Consider the following 21,560-nt stretch of genomic DNA (forward strand, 5'->3'; position numbering starts at 1 on the left):
TCCCCTGCCTAACCCCAGTCATCAGAATTTATTCCATCTGGCAGGTCCTAGTCCGAACGTTAACTCTTTTTGCTTCCCCTGGTGAGAAGTGATTTCCTGTTCCCCATACTCATGTAACCATGATTGTCCCTCTTGTGGCCTGTTACATTCTGCTGCAAATAGGCTTACAGTTGTCAGATATAAATATTACCTGTTCTTGGGTTGCAATCCTCAATGGATGGTTTTATTGCTGCTGCTTTGGTTTTGGTGAGGAGGTGCCCACTGTCTTCATTAATTGGGGTCTGCTGTGACAATTTCAAGCTCAGTCTTAACCTTTCCTTCATCTTACAGCAATGATTCTTGTCTTTGAGATATGATAACATTTTCCTTCACCTTCATAGTAATCACTATGAAGTAATTTTAAATGAGAATCATTTATTTTCTGATTGTGATTATATTTGCCAGTGATTCTTGTCAAAAACTCAGCTGTGGAGGGGATAGACTTTTGGAAAATATATGAGATCCATCTGGCAAAAGTCCAGCCATTGTTAATATAATGAGAACAGTTTGTGCAACATTAATATAACCTTGTGGCCAAGGAGAGTGGACTGTAATGTGCATGTGTGAACAATAACAACTTCACTGTAATAGTCAGTGGGGGCAGTAGACACTATTGAGTGAGTGTGTATACTGTGTCGCCATTGCATTCAAAATGACTGAGTGAGTAGAGCAACACATCTGCATCAAATTTTGTGTGAAGCTTGAACATTTCTCCATGGAAACTATGTCAATGATTCAGAAGGCTGCAGCTGTGGGGAACTGGTGACTGGCAGCTTCATCATGACAACACGCCTGCTCATGCATCATGTTGCATGCAGAGTTTTTTTGTTGAAACATCAAATCACTCTGGTGACTCAGCCCCTCTACAACCCAGATTTGGCAATCCGTGACTTCTGACTTTCCCCAAAACTAAAATCACCTTTGAAAGGGGAGAGATTTCAGACCCTTCATGAGATTCAGGAAAATACGAGGGGGCGGCTGATGGCAATTGGGAGAACTATTTGAGGAACCAAGGTGCCTACTTTGAAGAGGACTGAGGCATCATTGTCCTATGTACAATGTGTCTCGTGTCTTGTATCTTCTTCAGTAGATGTCCCTATTTTTCATATTACATGGATGGATGCTTTCTGGACAGACCTCATATACACACAATAAAAAATGACAGCTTTAATTTTACAAAAGATCTATTTTATGTTTTTCTGTTACATACTTGGTTTACCAGGATTGACTGTCTAAGGTGCCTATCTTATAGGGAAAGGGGAACTTCCATTTCCTGATACCCTGATCTCTGCTAAACTTTACATTTCTACTTCTTCTAGCCTCCTCCCCATACTCTTTGAAAACTCATAAATGGCATTACAGCAAAATAGTGAAATGAATGGGAAGTTCCCAAGATTTCATCTTATCACCATTTTTACAGATATGGAAACAGGCTTAGGTGGGGTGCTGTTCAAGTTTACAACAGTTCCTATCTGATAAAACTTGAACCGAAGTCCAGGTCCACCTGACCCTAAAAGCCCTTTGTCCACAGCATTTAATATTCGAGGAGAAGCCCTAAAATTTTCTATATTGGATAAGAGAGATAGTCTTTCAATTAGTGTCTCCTGAACAGCCTCCATACCTTTTTCGAAGGCTGACTAGATTGAATCACTTACACTTGGAGTTGAACTGCTATAATATTTCCTGTTTAAGATTGTTTCTCTATTAAAATGCTAGAATTTTACTATAAAGTGTGCCTTTTAAAATGAATTTCAAGGACTCCGACATGTATATGAGAAGGAAAGATTAGAGCAAGATCATACCTCATACCTCTCAAATGACATTAAGTTGGAGACATCTGCCAGTGAGTTGAGGCTAATTCTGCTTTGGAGGTTAAATAGCAGTGGTGAGCATTTACTGAGCACTTTCTAGGTTTTAGATATGGTACTAAGCTCTTTAGCTACAGTTAATTTAATCTTCACAATACTTCCATGAAATAAGTATTGTATCCCAACTTGACATATGAGATAAGGGAGATTTTGCTCAAGGTCATACCCAAGGTTAGGCAGTCCTGGGAGCTGATTTTTTTGTCTGGTCACATGAAAGACAAAGCCCATGCTCAATATTCATGCCAAAGAGGATTTGTGAGTAATTTCTTGGCCTTGGAGGTGAATGCACAACCTTCCAATGAGAGGTCTCAAATAGCTTGCAGTGTGACTGATAATCAGAGTGCAGCTCTCTCTCTAAGTGTTTCTACTGTCTGCAGATCTAAAGAGAGGCTTTGAGCTCTGTCAAGTGAAAGTTTGTTCCTTCAAGATATTTGTTTGGAGTTAAAGAAAAAAGAAAATTGCATGAAGCTAGTAACACAGCTACCCTTGTGAAGGCTTCACTTTGTTCTTCACTTGCTGAACCCAAGTTCTGGTTTATTTTTGCCTTTATTCAGGGTGATGTTTACAGAGTTAACTATGAGGAAAGGAATTCAAAAAGCCACTCTGAAGTATGTAGTAGTCCTCTGGCCAACTGCAGAGATCTGTCTTTGGTGCCATTTCCTTGGGATACTATTCAGAGTGTTTCCCATTTTGTCTGCATGGAGTAGATGTTATCTTCACTTTACAGATCAGAGGTAAAGGGTCAGACCAAAAATGGCAAAGGTAGGATATAAAAGTGGGGGGGTTAAAAAAGGAATGAAATAGAAGTGAAATGCTTTTCCCCTAGAACATCTCCTTTGGTCTTTTGGAAAGCCCTCTTACCATTTTATCTTGGGATTTGTGATGTCTGTCTCCACTACCTGCTACCTCATACTGCTAATGCACCTTAATTTTCATTACAAAGTATTAAATACTGATTTATTTTAGTTATGAAGAGCCCTCCTCCTATTACAGTAGTTATTTGTCACACTTCTTTCTGCCAGTAACAGTTTCTTTCCTTTCTGTCTCTAAAATGCTCTGTTGTGTGCATTTGTTTTGCAAGAGTGAATCTGTAACTTGTTTTCAACCCTGTCTTGCAGCAATTCTTAGGGATTAAAGGGAACACATCTCAAGGTTATAGGTACCATTTAATTGAACAGCTCTGGCTAGGGCATCTCAAGATTAAACTTAGAACTCAGGAGGGCCATGATTGATAGAAGTCAATAGAATGATGTTGAATAAAGGTAAGTTGGAAACACCACCGTGAGGAATAAATCCACCCAATTTTAAGTGTATATTTACAAGACAATTATACCTTGCTCGTCACTGTGCTGAGTGCTGTGGTGGACTCAGAAAAGGCTGGGAAGTTATTTCTAACTTCCACCTATAATCTATTTGGAGAGCTAAGACCTAAAACATGGAACAAATGAGGAAAGAATATTTTGCATTTACTATAAGTGCAAATGCAATGGCTTCTGTAATATAGGGTGCGCTGAGAAATTGGCTTCAGTGCAGCAAACATTGAGAGTATAAAATGTTCAGTAAGATACTACCTCTGACCTAAGGAGAGGACTCTCTTTACTGAGGAGGTGCACATGTAACTGATTACTCATACATAGCATATAAAACAAAAAGCAACAAATGAAGAAACAAAACAAAGAAACTCCTAGATACAGACAGCAAAATGGTGTTTAGGAAAAGCAAAGGGTAGGGTGGGGGGAGGGAGGAAGACAAAGAAAATAAAGGGGGTCAAATATATGTTGACTGAAGGATACTACACTTTAGGTGTTGACTATACTTTAGAGTATATAGATGCCATATTATAAAGTCGTACATCTGAAACATATATAATGTTTTTAAACAGTGTTATCCCAATAAATTTAATTTTAAACAATATAGTGTAAACATGTAATAGAAACAGATACAAGTGTAGACAGCTAAAATAAGTGATTAAAAGCATAGACTGGAAAGGTACTGCTTGGGTTCAAATCCTGGTTCTGTTACTTAGTGATCATATGATGTGAAACAGTTTATTTAACCATCTTGTACCTCCATCCCCTCATCTGTAAAATGGGGAGTAGTGATAGTATCCTGCTCATGGAAGTAAGATTGTTGTAAGGATTAACTAAGTACACACACACAACTGATATAGGGCAATGCTATGCAAGTGATAGCAAAAAAACAAAAACAAAAACAAAACAGTACAGAAGAGGAAAAGTGTAGGGTAGAGGTCAGAGAAAGTTGTACAATGGGTCCTTACTACAGAGTCTTTAAATGCCCAGGGGATGTCCAGACAAATGATGACTAAAGACACAAAAATGTCATGATAGGTTGCAGGATGCTGCAGCTGGCTAGATATTTTTGCAACATCAGATTTCAGCATAGGGGATTTAAGTCTTGGGAGAAAATATGACCCAAATTGGACCTGAAAGGATGGATAAAATATTGAAAGGTGGGAAGGAGTGTTTTTCAGGTTGGAAAGACTGTATGAGTAGAGATATAGAGTTGAGGCTGTTTGTTCAAACAAATATAAGAGTATGCAAAAAGGTCACAATGGGGACATTTGCAGCAATGTGGTTGGTTGCCAAGACTCAGGAGATAGTACATAAAGTAAAACATGGAATTGAAATTTAACCTATAATAAACTACGTTCCCAAACTTTACTAAGGCAAGCAAAATTGTTGGGTTGGATTCTGGATGTGAAAGGAAAGAAATCAGTGACAAAGGAACAAAGCAGAGGTTAAGGGGGAAAATTGGGACTTTAAGCCAGTTTTGCTTTGGTGGTAATGAATGAAAGATGTTGAGAAGAAAGGGCAGAAAGGTTGGTATCTTTGCTATAAAAATCCAACAGGGAGACTTGCCAGAGTCCATAGCACCACATGAATGCTCTGTGCTTCTCTCGCTCCAACTTCTCTCACTCCTATAAATTTTGCTCTCAGTGTAAGATGGGTGGCTTCAGTGAGTATGATAAGATTAATAGAGCTCAAACATTGCCCCCTTCTCCAACTGTGCTGACCTCAGTAAACTATGCACAGGAGAGAGATTTCGATTCAATAGGGTGATGTATAGGCTAAAATTATTCTGAGTCACCTGTTTTGGGGACCATTTTGCTGAAAATTGCTGATGCTTCTGAACTTGAGTTTCAGAAACCAGCAGCACTGTTGTTCTTGTGACATTCTGTGATGTTAAATATTTATTTCAACCTTGTGTGACTGGATGACAGTGATTAGAAGTGGGGAGAAGGCACACTAACATCAAATAAATATTAATGCAGTATACTGTACCTTGTTTTTTTAGTAATTTAATGAGTGTCCTTTTTGGTTTGAATCTTTTGAATTTTTAATGATTTTTTAGATATGGTATACTTTATTGATTATACCATTACAGTTGTCCCATTTCCCCCCCTTCATTCCCCTCCACTCTGCACACCCTCCCCCATTCCCCCTTTTAGCTCATGTCCATATGTCACAAGTTCTTTAGCATCTACATTTCCCATACGATTCTTGCCCTCCCCCTGTCTATTTTCTCTCCACCATTTATTCTACTTATTCTCTGTACCTTTCCCCCCTCTTCTTCTCCCACTCCCCTGTTGCTAACCCTCCATGTGATCTCTATTTCTGTGGTTCTATTCGTGTTCTAGTTGTTTTCTTAGTTTGTTTTTATTTTAGGTGTGGTTGTTAGTAATTCTGAGTTTTCTGTCATTTTAGTATACATGTTTTTTATCTTCTATTTCTTAGATAAGTCCCTTTAACATTTCATATAATAAGGGCTTGGTGATGATGAACTCCTTTAACTTGACCTTATCTGAGAAGCACTTTATCTGCCCTTCCATTCTAAATGAAAGCTTCTCTGGATAGAGCAGTCTTGGATGTAGGTCCTTGCCTTTCATGACTTGGAATACTTCTTTTTAGCCCCTTCTTGCCTGTAAGGTCTCTTTTGAGAAATCAGCTGGCAGTCTGATGGGAACTCCTGTGTATGTTACTATCTCCTTATCTCTTGCTGCTTCTACGATTCTCTTCTTCATTTTTATTTTGGCTAACATAATTATGATGTGCCTTGGTGTATTCCTATTTGGGTCCAACTTGGTTGGGACTCTCTGAGTTTCCTGGACTTCCTGGAAGTCTATTTCCTTTACCAGATTGGGGAAGTTCTTCTTTATTATTTGTTCAAGTAAGTTTTCCACTTGTGGCTGTTCCTCTTCCCCTTCTGGTACCCCATTGATTCAGATGTTGGAATGTTTAACGTTGTCCTGGAGGTTCCTAAGTCTCTCCTCATTTTTTGGAATTCTTGTTTCTTCATTCTTTTCTGGTTGGATGTTTCTTTCTTCCTTCTGGTTCACTCCATTGATTTGAGTCCCAGTTTTCTTTCCATCACTATTGGTTCACTGTGCATTTTGCTTCATTTCACTTAGTGTAGCCTTCATTTTTTCATCTAATTTGTGACTAAAATCAACCAGTCTGTGAGCATCCTGATCACCAGTGTTTTGAACTGTGCATCTGATAGGTTGGCTGTCTCTTTGTCACTTAGAAGTATTGGCTCTGGGGCTTTGATTTATTCTTCTGTTTGAGCCATAATGTTTTGGTCTGTTCACACCTGTTACATATGAGGGGCGAAAGCTTAGGTGTTCACCAGGGTGGGTCAGTCCAGTTGCTGGGTTGTGACTGGGGGCGGGGTCAGAGAGGAAACAATGGAGTTTGTTCTGCTCTCTCTCAGATGTCAGTCCTCTCTGCTGCTTCCCACAGGCAAATTGGGCCCTTCTGGTGCTGGTTCCTGAGTGGGTGGGCTTGTGTGCATTCTAGGACCCTGTGGGTCTCTCCAAGAAACTCTCCTGTGAGGCTGGGAGCCTCTCTCAGCACCTCACTACCTGAAAGTTTTTTTCAATCAATGTTTTTAGGCTTTATTTCCTGACACTGGGGCCCTGCGTTGTGAGGTTTGTCGCATTGTCCATTTTTTCACCTGGTTTATCGGCCTGGATGAATGGTTTGTTGTTGTCAGATTTCTATACAGTTCAATTTTCTGTCTGTTTTGGTTGTGTTTTTGTTTCTAAATCTTTGTTGTGTTTAAATTTGGTTGTGTGAGGAGGTATAGTATTTACACCTACACCTCCATCTTGGCCCTGATTTTTAAATTTCTAAATAAATTAAATATTTGTCACTATAAACCATTCTAATAAATCTGGCCTTGTTCCCTAGAAACTATTTTACACCCCTCACTATACTAGAAATTATATAGAGGCCTTTAAAGGGGACACTTTGTAGACTTCAAGGGAGTTTGGTATGGATGGATGAATGACTTGAATTCTAGTCCTGGTTCTGCACTAACAACAAGCTGCATGATCTTGGGCAAATATTTTGCTGCTGTGTCTCTCAGTCTTCTTATCTGTAACATTATGGAAATTGGGCTAGGCGATGATGTTGATGGAGATAATAGCTAACATTGATTGAATGCTTCTGATGCATCAGGTAGTATTCTAAGTATTTTACCCACATCAACTCACTTAATCCTTCCATCAACTTTATCAAGGAAGTACTGTCATCACTGACCCCATGTTGCCAATGAGGAAAACCACAAATTTTCCTAAAATCCAAAACAGATCTCTGGATTTATAACTGTCTAGATGCACAATGAAAGAAAAGACTCCCTCAAGAGGTTATCAGAGATCAATGGCCATGCCAGAGCAGGTTGTCTCAGCTCATAGTCCTTCATTAAAGTCAACCCTTACAGTCTCCTGTGCTCCACTTAGAAAGAACAACAGTAATGTGTGTATCTTGAAGATAACTCAATCTGAAAATGATCTGACTTTTGGGGACCATTAAGGTGCTTTGAGGCTGAAGATCTGCATGAAAGTTTGGAAAGGGTGGCCTGACTATAGATTTTCTTCCACTTCCACTCAACTGGAAAGGCAAACATTAAAAAAAAAAAAACTATCCTCACTGTTCTAACAGAAGTTTCTACAGGTTGGTTTTGCTAGCTAGGGACCTTTAGTTAAGCTCTGTAAATTATTCCCCCACTAGGATTTAAGGGAGAGAACACATGCAGTTAATATATAAACCATCAAGATAACTTTGTCCTGAGTTTTACTAAAATATACTTTTCTGATACAGAATTTTGTGTCACACAATTCTGTATTTAACATTATTAATTTCTAGAAGGTACCACATCTGTTGAGAGAATAAGCATTTCTTGATGGGTACCATAAGATTTTCTGACCTCAACTGGCTACATGCTATTAAGATGACAAGATGGACACTTGCAAAGTTTCAAGACATATCAAAACTACAATTTTCAAAGTGACATATTTGTAGCAGTATTGATTGAATAGGTTTTATTTTAACCCTTTGATTTTCAGTCTTTATACTGAAGAACCCTGGACAGTGGGTATTAGGCATGGAGGCAGTCCTGTGGTTTGGGGCAGATGGCCTACTCTGATTCCTGTACAGTTGTATAATGTTCTTAATAAAGTCATTTTTTCAGGGAAACTTACAGTTTAGAGAACCAGGTCAGACACAAGTCAAATACACACAATAAAATAAATTAAACCAAGCACTGGGAAAGCTACTTTATAAAAGTTCCCAGTGTGGTGTAGTCAAAATAACTTGGCCTCTGAGGCAAAGCATTGGGTTTTAGTTCTTTCTTGGTCACTTACAGATTGTGGGACTTGGATTAACACTTAATTTTCTCCGAGCCTGCTGCTTTATTTTTCAATTGGGTATGGCGATTATGTGGGCCTAATGGGGTCATTACAAGTATTAAATGGAATTTTATGAATGAAAATACTTTATAAACAGTAAATCACATTACAGATGTGAGCTGATATTTCAATTTTATTTGTTAGATAAAATACAAGAGCCATTTTCTTCTTCGTGCTATCTCTAATGATTTATATAATAACATGTCTTCACTCATTATTTTTTTGTTTGAGTTTTGAGGTTTTCCCCTAAAACAAACCTCCATCTAGGTAAAGATTCTCTCCATTACCCCTGTGACCCCTCCTGTCAGTCTCATCCCCTCCACGGATAGTCACTCTTATGATTTATATCACCATAGGTTAGTTTAGGGTTTTGCAATTTAAGTGACTTAAGAATCAACAAATGCCACTATTATGTTATTCCCATTTTGCTTGTTTTTTTAATTTGCTATGTTATTAGAAAAATTATTAATACCCTCTAGCATTTTGGGAGATATTTATTTCTACTGCTTGTGCCTAAGGCTCTTTCTAGTCCCCAAATGAATATGTTAACAGATTGTGACACAGTGTGCCACCTCTGCTTATACTGTATTGTCTGTATTTAACCATTTCTCTTCCAACAGGTGAATCCTCATTCTTGCATTGGTGCAGTTCCTGCCAAAGTAGTAGAAACCACTGTCAGTTGTGTCTGTTAACCACATGCAGCAAATGGCTCAGTATAGCCATGATGGTGTCTAAGGATCCCACCAGCACCATTGGATCATTTATGAGAGAACTACTTTGATCCTTAGAATAGAGAGTTCTGCAACAGTCAGGATACTTTAGGACAGTGTCTTCATTTATCAGAAGTCACCTGGCATCCAGACTCATACATGGTCAAGGGTCTGAGTCACGTTTGGGGAGGAGCTGAGGGAAGGATCTGGCCTCCTCACAGTCACCCCACTTAGGCAGCCAGGGCTTCCAATTATATAACCTGACTCTGGCTACCAGAGTGGGGTTTCTCCAGGGCCTCTTCTGAGAAAAGTGCTGTGCTGATGGTGGGGCTATCTCAAAGAGGCAGTGGCTTGGCCTTTCACCAGAATTTTCTTATACTGAAGATTGCAGCGTTTAAAAGGAGACCAAACAGGTAGACTATTTTACAATCCCTCTCCTTTATTTCAGGGGGAAAAGGATGGCCAAGCGTCTCAGTGGCAGGTAATTTGTTGGTGGCTCTGCCCACAGCTTTTTCTAAGCATCTGTTCTCCTAGCTCATGGTGATAAGATGGGACATAGGGGCATGGTCCTACCCCCATCACAGCCGATTATATTAAAGAGGTCACCTGACTTGAGATGGGCCACTCAGATTCTTTCCTCCACAAATTCCAAATTAGTTTCTAAGGCTGCTCGCCATTGGGAGGTGTTCTAAGGGGAGGCTTTTGTCACCAGTTAGAGAGAGCCAGTCTGCACAAATGAAAAAGTGTGGCAGATATGCAAGAGAAGTACATCCCAGGGCCCTTGCTGTACAGGTGGGAAAGGGAAGATTCCCAGCCTCCTGTCTTTGGAGTTACCAGCTGTTTGTGCTGTACCCCTACCCAAGATGCACATGTGGCCCTCAAGAGATCTCCCTTTTACTCAAGGTTATTTATGTGGCTGTAGCCACATGGTTACAACACTTTCAGATTGAATAATGCAAAGCAAAGTGAGCTGAAAAAAAAGCTTAGCAAAAATAATACTGATTGAAATCAGAGGTCAGAATATGGTGCCTGCTTGCCCACATTGCCAGCACGTCAGTGCAGTCCGATGGTGACAGTCACTTGCAATGTGTGCCAGGACTTTGTAAGACTCTTGGCTTTGAATGCAAACATATGGTAAGATCAGGTGGCTTCCTCCTTGCCCAGGAAATAGTATCTTCAGTCATTAGCTTGTGTAGAGTACACGGAGGTCTCAGCTATTCTGGCCTCTTTCACACTCCTTTAAAGAATAGTCAGTGGGGCCCAGGCCAGATGGTTCAGTTGGTTGGAGCATTGTCTAGTACATCAAAGGGTTGCAGGTTCAATCCTCGGTCAGGGTACATGTGGGAAGCAGCTGAACAGTGTTTCTCTCTCACATTGATGTTTCTCTCTCTCTCTCCCACAAATTAAAAAAAAAAGAAGAGTCAGTGGGCCAGTCACTTTCAGCAAACACTGTCAGAGTGGTAGGATTTTTGCTTTGTGCTGACAAGCCAATTCCAAAATAAGTTACTAATGGTGACTTTCAGGGAAGGAAGGGGCTTATTTTAGTGGTCTCTGAGGGAAACTAATTTCCAAGTTTTACTTTCCTGAACTTTTAATTTGCCTAAGACTACAGCAATAACATTTGTTTTTAAGCACATGTAAGCAAATGCAACAGCCTTTAATACTGGTGCCACACTTGATTGTTGGTGTCTCTCCAATCCTTTTTACTAGTCAGGTCCCCAAACCTACCTCTTCCATCCTGTGCTCTCTCAGAAACATCAGGGGTCATCAAGTGGGGTGCCCATTAATGTGTCCTACATGAAACCTATATGCTATCAGAGTACTCTGTCTGATCATGTTTAGTTAGCAAAAGCAAATGCTAGATGACACAGAATATATATACTTAACACAACCCCAAGAGGGACTCATCTGTTCTTAGGGAGTTGTTTATAGGGGCTGCCCTAAGGTGTTCACAAATGTATGGAACACAAGTTAAAAGCCATTTGTAAGAGTAAGCATGGAAAATTCTAAGCATGTTCAAAAGATGGTGAAATTATTATTATCTTTCAGTGTCTTGGGGGAAAGGGCATTTTAGTTGGGCTTTGGAGGGCAGGTAGGACCTGTCTGGGCAGGAATGGGGCAGGAGGGCTGAGCAGGTAGAACCAGAATGCTCCATGCAAGAGTGAGCTGAGCAGTGGCAGCTGTGTCACCTCAGGGATACAAAGTAGAGCTGTATTTGCCCCCAGGACCATAACCCAGAGCTAATTACAAAGCTCTTCTAAGGAGAGTTATGTACTTCTTTTATATGGAATAGATTTCTGGTGCAATATACTGTTACTAATAGCACCATATTAGAAAGGTTCTCATTTTACTTTGAATGTAGATCAGGTTTTTGACAGAATCTTTGTCTATATGTGAAAAGTATGAAGGTTGCCTCTATAGCATTTGTACATTTATCTTTATCCAGCTTCACTGATTCTTAGAGTCAGCCAAGATTTCTATTCTAGCTGAGATATGGTAGAGTGTACTTACCTAGGGAAAATAGAGCTATTATAATAATAGGACAAGTGCTTCTTCAAGTGCCATAACCCCTTTTAAAGAACACAGTTCATTTTAGTTGCAACCTCATTACATTGACCAGGCATTTCTATTGGCTCTCCATGTGACAAAATTATGTGGCCTATTACTTCATTTTGGAGATCAAAGGAAATGAAAGTCAGAGTTGGGAAAAATGGATTCCCCTGGTTCCTGTGTTGCAAAGTTCATATTCATTCACATATGAAAATCCAGGGACATAATTGGCTAGGAAAAGCACTAGGCTTCCAGGACAATAGAATCAGACAACTTTTCAGGTGATTCTGCCTTTTCCTGCTGTCTTCCCATCCATAGGACTAGTGTCCCATGGTTGCCTCTGGCGGCTTTGGAAATGACCAAAAAGGTGATTACCTTCTGTTGTCACATTTGCAAGGCAACCCACTCCATTTTTGATAATGTCTATTACTAAAATTTATTCCTTGTATTGACAAAAAAATCTTTTCCCTGATTAAGTTTCCCAATTCTGGCATATATATATATATATATATATATATATATATATATATGTATATATATATATGTATATATACACACACACACATACACACACACACACACACACATATATATATATACACACACACACACACACACACACACACACACTTTTGAAGACTGGCCTGAAAACAGGAACCATGTCTAATGCTGTTTTCAAAAGACAGTGTATTCTGAGTTTCAAACAAGTAGTGTATAAAAAATCTTGTGCAGTATGGCCTCATTCATGACTGGAGCGGGTGTGGGAGACATGCCCCAGGAAGGAGAAGGAGATCAGTATTCATAAGGTCAATCTATAAAGTCCATCTCCTCTCCCCCCTGCCTTTTCCTATGTTTCCTGTATGTTGACAATTAGAAACTGCCTAAAAAACTTGAAGAAATTAGTTCAGAATGCTGGTTTCCTCATAACTCACTCTTTTTAATTAAACTTATTAGGTAGATATTGGTTAATAACATTATTTAATTTTCAGGTGTACAAATACATGCTCACCACCTGAAGTCTAGTTTCCTTCCATCATCATGTATTTGACCCTTTTTACCCTCTTTATCTTGAGCACGTAGACAATGGAAAAAAAAACTGAGTTCCTCTTTTCGTCACTCACCTACATGAAGAAGAGGGCCAGTGACTGGGTAACATTGGGCAAAGAAGACCTCAGCTCTAGGAGCTGCCCTGTTTTGGTCACACTGCCACCAGAAGCAGAGAATCATGATGGTTTAAGAAACTGCCTTCTAGTCAGACAGGGATGAATTTCACCTCGGGCTATATCACATATTAGCTTTCTGACTTTCAGCAAGTTGTTGAACCTTTTTAAAAGTATTTTTTATTGATTATGTTATTATAATTTTCTCAGTTTTTCCCCCTTTCCCATTCCTCCCCCTTCCCCCCCCCCAACTCTCTGGCATTCCCCTCCCCCTTAGTTCACGTCCATGAGTTGTACATATAAGTTCTTTGAGTCCTTTGTTTCCTATACCATTGTTATCTCTCCCTATCTATTTTAAACCTACTAATTATGCTTCTTCTTCCTTGTACCTTTCCCCCCACTCCTCCCTTTCCCCTCCCCACTGAACTTCCTTTATATGATGTCCATTTCTCTGATTCTGTTCCTGTTCTGATTATTTGCTTAATTTTTGTTTTCATTGTTTTTCTTTCCTTTTAGGTTTATTTGTTGATAGTTGTGAGTTTGTTGTCATTTTATTGTTCATATTTTTATCTTCCTTTTCTTAGATAAGTCCCTTTAACATTTCATGTAATAAGGGCTTGGTGATGATGAACTCCTTTAACTTGACCTTATGTAGGAAGCACTTTATGTACCCTTCCATTCTAAATGAAAGCTTTGCTGTATAGAGTCATCTTAGATGTAGGTCCTTGCATTTCATGACTTCAAATACTTCTTTCTAGCCCCTTCTTGCCCATAAGTATTCTTTTGAGAAATCAGCTGATAGCCTTATGGGAACTCCTTTGCAGGTAACTGTTTCCTTTTCTCTTACTGCCCTTAGGATTTTCTCTTTGTCTTTAATTTTGGGTAACTTAATGGTGATGTGCCTACGTGTTTTCCTCTTTGGGTCCAACTTTTTTGGTACTCTCTGGGCTTCCTGGACTTCCTGGAAATCTATTTCCTTCACCAGAATGGGAAATTTTTCCTTCATTATTTGTTGAACCTTTTAAAGCCTCAGTTTTTAATGCCTGTTTTTCATCTGCAAAACACAAAGTAAGAATAAATGTGATGAAGCATAGAGGGAGCACACTACTGCTCAATAAAGTCCATTTATCCTAGACACATACACAATTAACTGTATTTCCAGACTGTGTCCTTAGTTTCTGAAGGACTGATCATATTCCCGTTCCAAGCTATGGGGCAGGCAGATACCATGCCACTGCCTTAACTGGCAACTCAGCCAATCACTTTGGGCCAGAGCTACTTTGAAAGTCAGTTGATTCCGCAGTATTAAAGTGGGTTCTCTTCATATATGTTTCAGCCATAGCCTCTTTTTAAAAAAAAATAATTATTTTTCAAGTACAATTTTCTGTCTATTATTCCCATCCCATCCCACCCCCATGCTCCCCCCTCCCTCCCATTTCCACCCTTCTTAGTTGTTGTCCATGTATCCTTTATATTTGTTCCTCTAAATCCCTCCCCTATTTCCCATAGCCTCTTGTTTTTCTTGGCAAGACCAAACCCAGAGTACTTCTTTAGTTTCTTATACTTTCCCTAGAATATGCTACAGTTTTCTGTTTGTATGTCAAGCTTTCTTCATCAGATTTGTGTCTGCTGTTTGTGATAGTTATCATTTCTGGCTCATCCCAACATACACATCAGAATATTTATTTCCCACCCCAGTTTTTAAAATATGAAGCTGTAACTTGGAGCAGAGCATGTTTTCATTTCTATACTACTTCCTGCTTGAAAGTGAAAAATAATGGAGAGCATTTTTAAATAAATAAATTAGTGATAATGCTTGCAGATTTTATTGTTTTACTGTGGTAGCCAAATTCTCAGGGTAGAGAATTAATCTGGCATCAGTGCCAGGATGGATGACATCCTGGATGTCATCATAGGTGACATTGGCTTCTGAGATTTCTCATAAAACTGTTAGGAGTAGAGGGTTGGGGAGAGAGAACCTTTTCCAGTGAGGCTACTTAAGATAACATTATGGAAAGGCAGTGGTTGAGGGCCAGGGCCTTGAGGACCTATTTGGTCACTTAGTGGTTTTGACCTCAGACAAGTTTTATTTTTTCATAAGATTTTATTTATTTACCTTTAGAGATAAAAGAAGAGAGGGAGAAAACCATCAATGTGTGAAAGATATGTTGATCGGTTGCCCCTCTCTCACCCGTCCCCAATGGGGGACAGGGCCCACAACCCAGGCATGTGCCTTTACTGGGAATCAAACCAGCAACCTTTTGGTTTGCAGGCTGGCACTCAGTCCACTGATGCACACCAGCTAGAGCTAGGCAAGTTTCATAGGGTTATTAGGAGGACTGAGCTAGATAAAGCATTAGAGAATTTAGCATGGTGCATAGCACATAGTATGGACCTACCTTCTCTCCCATTATTGTACTTTTTTATATTTTTTATTTTAATTGTTGTTTCAGTACAGTTTTCTGTTTTTTTATTTTTTTATTTTTTTGTGTTATCATAATTTCTTTTTTTAATTTTTTTTTTATTTAATTATTTTTCAAGTACAGTTTTCTGTCTATTACTTCCATCCCATCCCACCCCTGTGCTCCCCCTCCCTCCCATTTCCACCCTTCTCAGTGGTTGTCCATGTATCCTTTATATATGTTCCTCTAAATCCCTCCCTTATTTCCCCTGAAATTCCCTCCCCTCTCCCCTCTGGTCACTGTCAGCCTGTTCTCTATTTCAGTGTCTTTGGTTATATTTTGCTTGCTTGTTTGTTTTGTTGTTTAGCTTCCTGTTAAAGGTGAGCTCATATGGTATTTGTCCTTCAACGCCTGGCTTATTTCACTCAGCATAATGCTTTCCAGTTCCATCCATGATATTGCAAAAGGTGGGAGCTCCTTCTTTCTTTCTGCAGCATAAAATTCCATTGTGTGTATGTACCATAGTTTTTTCATCCATTCATTTACTGACGGGCACCTAGGTTGCTTCCAACTCTTGGCTATTGTAAATTGTGCTGCTATGAACATTGGGGTGCATATGTTCTTTGGGATTGGTGTTTTAGGGTTCTTAGGATACAATCCCAGCAGTGGAATTGCTGGGTCAAAGAGAGAGAGAGAGAGAGAGATCTTACTGGCATAAGCACTGCTTATTTTCCTAACCATCAATTACAAACTTCAAGGAGTTAAAGAATATTAGAGCTTTGAATTACATTTCCATTAGTGGTGATGATTAGACCAAACCATTCCCATGGTTTTTTATTTAGTCCCCCTTGTGGTCAAAAGCAGACATTTGTGGAGCAATGTGCTGGATTAGAAATGAATTGGCCAAAAAACCAGGTTTTTATCTGAGTGCAGCTGCCTGTCTGGGCCTTGTAGAAATCAAGCCTACTCTGGCTTCCTTAGTATAGTGCTAGTGACAATAGAGCTCATGCCCTCTGAAGCTCACACTTGCTCACCTGCCTGTCATCTTGTATTCAATTATGCAACAGTTGTTTACTGAGCACTTTCTATATCAGACATTGTCTTGGCTTTAGGGATACATCAATAAAAAAAGGCAATATTGTCTGCTCTCATGGAGCTTACATTCAATTGGGGAGACAGACTATGCCAGTAAATTAGTGTCCAGAGGTGATAAGGGCAGTGGAGAAAAAGAAAGGAAGGAAAGGGGGGTGTAAGAAATCCTGGAAGTTCAGGGTTCCAAGTTTAGAATAGGGTCATGAGGGAAGGGTTCACTGAGGAACAGAGACTAGAAGAAATGAGAGATCTCAGAAGTCTAGGCAGAGGGAAGAGCAAGCATAAAAGTTCCTGATGTAGGAACCAAGCCAGGAGTTTTTTGGGGGTGGCACAGTGAAAAGGCCTGTGTCAATACTAGAGCACAGTAAGCAAGTAGGGGAGGAAGTGGAGGGCACAACAGAGGAACTGGCTGGTCAAGTAGGGCCTTATAGGCCAGCTGAGAACATTGGCTTTCACTTTGAGATGAAATGTGTGGAAAGGTTTTGAACAAAGAATTAATATTATGGGACTTGGGTGTGTACAGGATCACCATGACTGCTATATTGAGAACAGAACATTGAAGACACGGGGGGGATAGTGGCTTTGCCCAAGTGGTAGTGGTAGAGATGACAAAGTGTCCTTTTTGTACTTTTCTGAAGTGACTGATTTTTTTGCCAAGATAATGTTCTACTTAATGTTTTCCCCACAACACTCTGTCAAAATTAGACATCTGAATTTTCCCTTGATGTCTTACTGGTGGCAGTATCACATGTGTGTGCAGTGAGGATATTTGAATGTTGAGAGGGAAGTTAATTAAATCACTAATAAAGTGGGTTTCCCCCCCTAAATCATCTCAGAAGTAAGTTAGGACCACTGGAAAGAGAATACAACCTCACTATTTGTATAAGAATCTTATAATTGAACACTACATGCACGTTTCTTCTAGATATATTTTTACTCACTTAGTATTAGGTTCCCTTCTGGCATTAGATGTTATCAGCTCCAGTTTCATGGGCAAAGAGGCATGAGTTCTCCAAAACATCTCATCCCCTCACCACCATCAATTCATAGCCAAATACAACAGAGGCCTTAAGGGATTTGTTCATTATCTGAGTTCTAGCTTCTTCCTGTTTACACAGGTATATGTAAGGTGCAATGTATATATGTAGGACTATGGTTTTATTTTTGGTATTTTGAAGGTAATGATCCTATATAGAAATTATGCAAAGAAAGTTTTCCCCATCTAAAATAATGGAACTCCTAGAAAGCTAAATTTGTTCAATAGCATAATCATGAGAGAGACATGCACTGCTCAGTCACAGGTTGGCATGTAGGTTCACATTTATAGAATAACTGTTAAAAATAGTTTATCCATGTTCATTCTCATCCAGTAACTTTCAAGGACATGGCCACTGTAAGGGATCTGAATTTAATATATGAAGATATTGACACGAAGATTGACTCTGCATTTATGGAGCTTCCACTATGTACTCACTCACTATAGGCACAGTGACTGGCTTTCAAATTAAAAATGGGAAATTGTGGTCAGACAAGCAGTCATTCTACTTAAAAATGGGAATTAGGACAGAATGTCTGAACAACATGCTGTTTTAGGAAATCAGGCACAGGATGTGAGTGAGACTTTGGTGTTGACAAAGTAGGTAAGGGACCTTCTTTCCTCCCACAAGAATCTTTAAATCTTGAGGTACACACAGTTAAGAATACAGGACATAACATGTGTGGTCAACAGAAACTTTCTGTCAACACATATTAACAATGTAGTTGTAGCTTGTTTATAAGCTCATACTGACATGATCTTTTTTAAAAAATATCTTTTCTTATTAGTTCAGAATTTGATCCATCTCTTTACAATTGGTTCACCCCTAGGAATGGAAGCAAGAGAAGTGGTTTCTCCCCACAGCCCTTCTTGTGCTTCGTTGGGCATCTGCTAATGAATGACACTAATGATGTTTGTGCTCTTGGCACTCACCCACCTTTCTGCATGTTAACTGGGTCAGCAGAGTTTATATACAAGCAATATCAAATAGGGGCCCCATGGAGGAGATGTGGCATAGAGGGAATCCCACAAACATTAACCTTCTATCACTTTAGCCACTACAGCTGGTTGTGATTTCTAAGTACTTAAATCTTCTCATAAGTGGCTTTGCTGGCCCCAATTCCTAATAGGTATTCCTATATGATGTCTATTTATGTATCTAGGTCACCACTGAAATAAAAGGTGTGAGCTACATCCAGACAGCCTTAACTGCTGGTTTGCTCACTTCTTCCTTTTGCATGTTCTTGGAGACTTGGGTTAGAGTAAGACGCCCCTTATTAGTGGAAATCAAAAACCTAAGTTTGGTTTTGAACATTTTCAAGAAGTCATCAATAATACTTATAAATAAAGAGTAATACTAAGAGGCTCAGCATAAGCTGCCCTTAAAATTCTTCTGTGGTATACTGGAACATTTCTCAATGTGTTAATAAGTGTGGAGTGAAATTCTTTGCTTCTGGGGCCTTTCTTTAGAGATTTGTTTTTTTAAAAGGGAGGAGACCTAAAATCCAGAATCTTGTACAGTCATATATGGGAAATAAGAATTCAGGCATGTCCATTCTTTCTTATTTCCTAGTGAGATATACAAAGTTCCTAATAACATGTTTGGAATTTCCTGTGACCTTTTGTTGAATAATGGAATTAAATATAAGGTGGAACTGCTTGGGCCTTATTTGAAGGAGTTTAATTATTTAAGTAGTAAAATTCTATTTTAATAAAGTGCCCTTTATTATCATTTTAGCATCTGAGAAGCCCTGGTTTTCTGTGAAGGCCTATTTCAATGATCTCTACCATGTGCAGACCCATTTTTATTTTTTATTTATTTATCTTTAGAGGGAAAGGGAAGGAGAGAGGGATAGAAATATCAGTGTATGGTTGCCTCTTGTGTGTCCACTGCTGGGAACTGGCCTGCAACCCAGGCATGTGCCCTGACTGGAAATTGAACCTCAGTTATTTGGTTTCCAGGCCCATACTCAATCCACTGAGCTACACTAGCCAGGGCATAAATTCAGAAAGTACTTTCACCATATTGATCAATTTCTACCACTTCTTGGGCCTGTTGGCCATTAGAGATTATTCAGTCTTCAACCAATCATCAGTTCAAGCCACTCTCTACCTACCGAGACTGAGTATGAAATCTAGCCAGCACAGTCCCTTGGTAAATCCTATTGACTAGTAGTGTGATCTGCATACTGGCTACTGATTGGGCTTGATGAGGACCATTTGGGCAATTTAAGGAGACAAATAAAACTGAAGCACTGGAAGAGTTCCTGTAGATGTGACTGGGGCCAGACCTGTCATTTCACAGATGAAGAACTAAGGCACACATATGCAGCATGATTGGTGTGAGGTGGTGATTGCATTTTAAAGACCTCCGGGAGAAGGGAGCATTGTATGATGGAATTAAAACATTCTTGGAGCCATATTCTATGAAATGATCAGCAGCTTCATTACACAGGTGAAGAATATGCTGTGGTTTGGTGGGCCCATAGCCAGAGCTGGAATACCTGACTTTTCATAGTGCCATTCAAAGACCTTTATATATTTTCAAAAGCATCTATGATCTGTTAGACAACCTGTACTTCAGACTCTGGCTATATGGTCATTGATAAAATTCAAACAGAAGCTAAAAATTGTGATGAATGATGTAACCCCTGGAACTTGAATTCTATGAATTGGCTATAGGATGAAATATTTAAATACAAAATATAATCTTAGCGGACTGTAGTGGGCATATAAATAAAGAGTACCATGTCTGCTCATTGGTATAACTGGGGTCAATGAACTGTGCTGGTGTTTTTTTTCCTCCATATGTCTTTAGAAGAGAAAAAAGTCCCCTTTTTTCCATGTCTCTTACTTTTCTTATGGGCAGCTACCTTCATAGATGTGTTTACTCTGTTCTGCATTTCCTCACTATTCCATCATCCAGTGTTGTCTTGTCATGTTCTAGTGCCCATCTTCCTCAAGCCTTAGCCCTTGTCCTTCTAACCAGAAGCTCTGCTTCTGCTTCCTGAGACACACTGTTCCTTCAGTTGTCACTTCTGGCCTCAACCTTCACCTGCAGCTCTGATTAGCTCCTATATTTTGAACTCCAGTTCCACATCCACAAGTGTCATTTAAACATAAAAGTGAGTGAGAAAAGGATTCAATTGCCTAACATACTTGCCTAGAAAAAAACAGCTCAGAGCATATGTCTTCTTGCTCCTAAGATAGCAGTGTCATCCTTATTTAAAAGGAAAGCTTGTTGTCATTCCAGTGAGCTTGTGAATGTTTGGATGTCTGCGTAAAACTATCATGCATGACTTCCTGTGCATAGTCCCTTCCCTCTCCCAGCAACCAGAAATGAGCTGACCTTTCTGCTCCAACTGCTGATGGTTTGTCAGTCACAGAGAGAAATTCATAAACTTTCTTGTGCTAATTTACCCAATGGCAAATTCACTCTATTTCAGAGTGAATAAAAAACTCAGCTTTGAGATTCATATTTGTTGTTTAACAGTAGAGATGTGGGAAGCACTGAAAATCAGGTTTGCCCACCTGATCCTACTGAACAGGGGTATTGAGGCCCAGAAAGGTGGGCCTGCAAGCACAAAAGGGAGTGGGCTCAAGTAAAATCCTTGTGGGTATGTGAGAAACCCGAAAGAATAGTATCCCTGGCTCCTTTCTGAGGATCAGGCCACTGCAGGGACAGTAGGGAGACTTCCCAGCATTAGCTCTGTTGACCTGGCAGGAGTAAGGGGAATCATTTATCTCTACTGCCTGGTCCTGCAACATTGTCTTTAGGATGAATAAAACCTCAGTAAGTCTCTTCCAGAGCATTTCAGACATGACTTGGTATATTAGCAAACCCACCTGTCATTTTCTTTCAATGTAATTTTAAAGTAATGTGAACTATCACACAAAAGCTTCTTTTTTAGTTCTGACCTACCTTCCTTTTTTGATGCTACCATTATAGTTCCTCAGCCTCAGCATCAAGCCTAAATTGGAAGTTACTGGAGGT

The 21,560-nt window shown here is 39.5% G+C and overlaps 1 protein-coding gene across 1 annotated transcript in view; it reads left to right on the plus strand.

Moving 5' to 3' along the window:
• TSPAN7 (tetraspanin 7) overlaps window positions 1–21,560 on the plus strand; it is a 126,181-nt gene that overhangs the window by 70,632 nt on the left and 33,989 nt on the right. The window lies entirely within an intron of this gene.

This window comes from Sturnira hondurensis, unplaced genomic scaffold, assembly GCF_014824575.4.
Source record: "Sturnira hondurensis isolate 20B ecotype Veracruz unplaced genomic scaffold, ASM1482457v3 Scaffold0003086, whole genome shotgun sequence".
Classification (NCBI taxonomy): Eukaryota; Metazoa; Chordata; class Mammalia; order Chiroptera; family Phyllostomidae; genus Sturnira; species Sturnira hondurensis.